Source organism: Triticum aestivum, chromosome 3D, assembly GCF_018294505.1.
Source record: "Triticum aestivum cultivar Chinese Spring chromosome 3D, IWGSC CS RefSeq v2.1, whole genome shotgun sequence".
NCBI lineage: Eukaryota > Viridiplantae > Streptophyta > Magnoliopsida > Poales > Poaceae > Triticum > Triticum aestivum.
In genome coordinates, this window is record NC_057802.1 from 503,881,024 (window position 1) to 503,885,826 (window position 4,803).

Genomic DNA, 4,803 nt, shown 5'->3' on the forward strand with positions numbered 1-4,803 from the left:
TTGCCAAGACACGTCGCCGGCTGACGAGAGCCCGCTGCCCGGCTTTCGCCCTTCACGTCTGGAACCAACTCACCCTCTGTCTGACAAGTTGACTCAGGCGGAGCGCCAACCTCTGCTCCCCACCATAAACAAGATCAAGGCTATCCTGGGCAATGGTCTCAACGGAATCGATCTGGTCCGAGTCTGGATCTCCTGGCGGGTAATCCCATTGAGCCACCGCCCCGGCTTAATGTGCGAGTACACGGGCCGAATGGATGACCCCCTGAGACACAGCCGCAACGATCTTCCTGAAGATGTTGCTGAGGACATGACCAAGGCTCTCTTGAACGAGAGCCTGGCAGACTGCGGGAGGACTGGGTTAGCCCCTTTCTGCAAGACCAACCCAGCCCCAGCGGTAAGCCGCTGATCTGAACATTTTATCTTCTTCTGTAGATAACCATCATCTGAATCTTTAAGAAATCATCCTTGTATTTTTCAGGCTGATGACAAGTTCTGGAAGGTCAAATATGACCATGAGGCGGCCAAGAAGGCCAGGAAGGCGAAGAAAGCCGCCAAGAGAGCCGCCCCTCGCAAGAAAGGAAGTAGGCCTACTGCTTCAGAGCTGATGCAACTAAGCGACAGCTCCGAGTCAGAGGTAACCCCTGAGCCTGTAAGTTCTTGTTGTATTTGTTGTTTATTTCTGTCCGCCTTATCAATACTTGTTCATCAATAGGACGACACCGGAGCAAGTAACCCGGTGGTTGAAGAGGTAACGATACTTTCCTCCGACTCGGAGCCCTTGCCAAGGCTGAAAATCCGAAGGGTAACCCGGAAAGTAAGCTTTTCACATCCTTTAGCTTATCAAGACCCTCAATTTATTTTGAAGCGACAGGTTCATGAGAGCCGGCGGCACACCCGGACCAACAAAGACACTGACCTCTCCTCCGGGTTACCTGACGCATCGAGGAAACGCCGGACCGAGGTGATCTCAAAATTGTACCCTTTTCATCCTTTGGCAGGTGTTATACATCAACCGCTCAACTCTTCTGACTCAAATTATCAGGAAACTTCCCCCTCTTCTGGCAGTCGAACCTGCCGGCTTTCAAGACCGTGCCCGGGTAACGATGATCATCTCATGTTGTACTTGTCTTTACTTACACTTTTGTGCTTAACCTTTTTGTCTTTTCAGTGCCCAAGCAAAACTCAGCAAAAGGGCGAAGAAGAACAAGCCGGTCGATGAGCCGGACTTGCCTGAGCCGGAGGTAGCCGCTCAAGAACCGCCAGCTGTCTCTGCTCCTGAGGCAGCTGCTCCAACCGACAAGCCCATAGCAGAAGCTTCTGCTAACCCGGAGGCCTCCATCTCGGCTCAACTAGTAGATGACCCGGACGTGGTAATCACCCGGACAGAATTTGTTGAGCCAGGGAGACCTACGGCACTGGCCAAGTGCTCCGCCAAGGGGGAGCTGCTATAGCCCCGCCGGGTTAATCTGGACCTCACCGACTATGCCAACCTGAACATCGGAGAGATCGTCTCCGGCTACATCAGCCAAGTGCACAAGAGCCGGGATGCAGAGATCGGCATGGTGAACCAAATTCAGCAGAAGTCCGAGGTATTACTCTTCTGTCTTCTTACTTACTGCATAGTTACTTTTACCATGCTAGCCCCCAAGTCGACGACTTATGATTAAATATGTTGTAGACTTAAGTTCCGGCTTTCTTCCATGAACCGGAAACTTGTAGATAGGAACGTTCGATATGGATTAGCCCCCAAGTGCCAAGTGTCTTTGCTTGGAAAGTGCTTGGGACTTTTAAGATTGCATAGTAACTGTTCATCTTATAACCCGGAAATTATGCAGGCTACTTGCAAGAAGCTTGAAGCTGACATCTCAGATCTGAAGACCCGGCTGAAAAAGCAAGAAACTGAGACCCGGAAAGCAAATGCTAAATTTGTGTCCAGTATTGCTGCGCAAGAAAAACTGAAGACGGACTTCGACGCTGAACGGAGAGCCTGGGCCGAAGAGAAGGCTGCTCTGATGAACCGGGCCGAACAGGCGGAGAAGGCTCTCTCAGAGAAGACCGCCGAACTCTCTGGCTTAAAGCGCCAAGTGTCCCAGATGGTTGCCGCAATCTTCGGTAAGTCATTTCACCGGCTTTCATCAAGTTTAAAATCTTTATACCTCCTAACTCATCCTTGTCGGTGGCTTATCTTATTCTGTTAAACAGGTCCCAGAAGCGCCAACCTCAACCAAAGTGTGGTAACCAAGCTGAAGGCCGTGTACACCCTGGTGGAACAACTCTACACCGGGTCACAACGTGCCTTAGCTGTGGTGGCCCTATCCAATGAGGTGCCGACTCACCTGGCAGAAGTTCTTCGCCGGCTCGCCGTTCTTCCTCAACGCATCCAAGAGCTGCGACGGGCCTCTGCAAGAGCCGGAGCCATAGCGGCTCTAAGGCGGGCTAAGGCATTCCTTCTAGAGCTAGACCCGGCGGACATCGCTCTGGGCTACCCCAATTTGAAGGAAGACGGCACCGCCTTCAACCAGAAGGACTTCGCAGCTTGCGTGAAGATCGTACGCCCGGTGGCCACTCTGATTGGCAATGATACAGATCTGACTAAGTATCAGCCGGGTTACGATGCAGAGAATCAGAGGATCCCCACTCCGCGCTATGAGGCCCTCAGCTTAATCCCGCCGACGCGCAAGCATACCTTCGCCCCGGAGATTGACCCGGTGGGGTTAATTGACGAGGAAGCTCAATTCGAAGCTCTGAGCGGCATCGACTGGAAGTCGTCGACTTTCCAGACCTTGGGAACAGCCGGAGGAGAAGAGAGGGACGAGCCGGAAACTTCAACCCAGCAAGCGTCGTAACTCTGCAAACGGTTTATGCGAGACAATGCTTCACCCTTTTGGACTCAACGAGTCTTGTAATAGAATAGGGTCAATACTTTAACTGTGTCGTGCCATCGCGCACGTATTGAATGCTGAATCCTTATGAAAGTTGCTTCCTTATATGTCTCCGGGTTACAGTTGCTCAGTCATGTTCCTTAAGTTTAAATAATTGTCTTCAACTATCCTGCAAGAAAAGACAAATCGCAAGTCTCGAGGCGGCTTACCACATGGAGAGTCATAGTCTTATGCCTATAACCCAGAATATGATTCACCAAAGACTGGCCCTCAATGATGTCCTTGAAATAATCATAACAACACACTTACCAGCCTGCAAGCACACTGTCGGCTTAGATAACCCGGGCTATGACGTTGGCACCTCAGTTCCGGTTTACCAGTCTTAATAACGCCAATTGTGTTCGACGAGTACTGCAAATCGAAGTTAAGCCGGCAAAGTGCGACCCGGCCGTGCATACTTAACATAATCCGAAGAACTTGCTACAAGTCAGAAACCTTAGGGGCTTCCAGTTCGAATACGACCAGAGACCCGTCCCAAAGGGGTTATGCTAAGATTCGAATGCGATCATATAGCCCCCAGTGGGTGTGGCGATGCCAATCAAGAGGGTACCGACAGCTATGTTCTCTTTGGTTCGAATACGATCCATGTTTGAACAGGAAGCCCCCAAGTGATTTTAAGAATTGTTTAACGACGCTGATTCGAATACGATCCACGTCGGTTCCCAAAGGGGTTAAACTAAGATTCAAATATGATCAAAGAAAACTCCCCAATGAGCTCGGCACTTTGCCAATCAAATGGGTACCGACAGCTATGTTCTCTTTGGTTCGAATACGACCTATGTTTGAACAGGAAGCCCCCAAATGACCTTATTGCCTACGGCTAGATTCGAATACGATCATAAGCCGGATCCTCCTTCAAGTTATCATGTCATCTTGCAATGAAAACAACACGTGCACATTTGGAGGAGAAAAAAGGACAGAGGTCCTGCTTTATTGCTTATCATAATATATACATGGCTTAGAGAAATATGTACATTATGAGAGCCGGTGGCTCAAGTGTAGTAAGGCCGAAGCTGAGCTATGTTCCATGGCCGACGGGTCTCTTCCTCCGACTTACGTGAATCTTTGTGCTCCCGAATGTCAATGAGGTAATATGACCCGTTGTGCAAGTTCTTGCTGACCACAAAGGGCCCTTCCCAAGGTGGAGATAGCTTGTGCACATCGGTTTGATCTTGGATGAGCCGGAGCACGAGATCGCCTTCCTGGAAGGCCCGGGATTTAACCCGGCGACGATGATAACGACGCAGGTCTTGTTGGTAAATCGCTGAGCGAGCTGCTGCCACATCACGCTGTTCGTCCAACAAGTCAAGAGCATCTTGGCGCGCCTGTTCATTATCCGCCTCAACATAAGCCGCCACTCGAGGCGAGTCATGACGGATGTCACTGGGGAGAACTGCTTCTGCCCCATAAACCATGAAGAAAGGCGTGAAACCTGTAGACCTATTAGGAGTAGTGTTGATGCTCCATAACACGGAGGGCAACTCCTCCACCCAACAACCCGGCGTCCGTTGCAAAGGGACCAAAAGCCGGGGCTTGATGCCCTTTAGAATCTCCTGATTAGCTCTCTCAGCTTGACCATTGGATTGAGGATGAGCCACTGAGGAAACATCAAGTCGGATATGCTCTCGTTGACAAAACTCCTCCATGGCGCCTTTGGATAAATTGGTGCCATTGTCAGTTATAATGCTGTGTGGAAAACCAAAGCGAAAGATCACCTTTTTCATAAACTGAACCGCCGTGGCTGCATCACACTTGCTAACTGGCTCCGCTTCAACCCACGTGGTAAATTTGTCAACTGCCACCAAAAGGTGGGTCTTCTTATCCTTGGACCTTTTAAAAGGCCCAACCATATCAAGCCCCC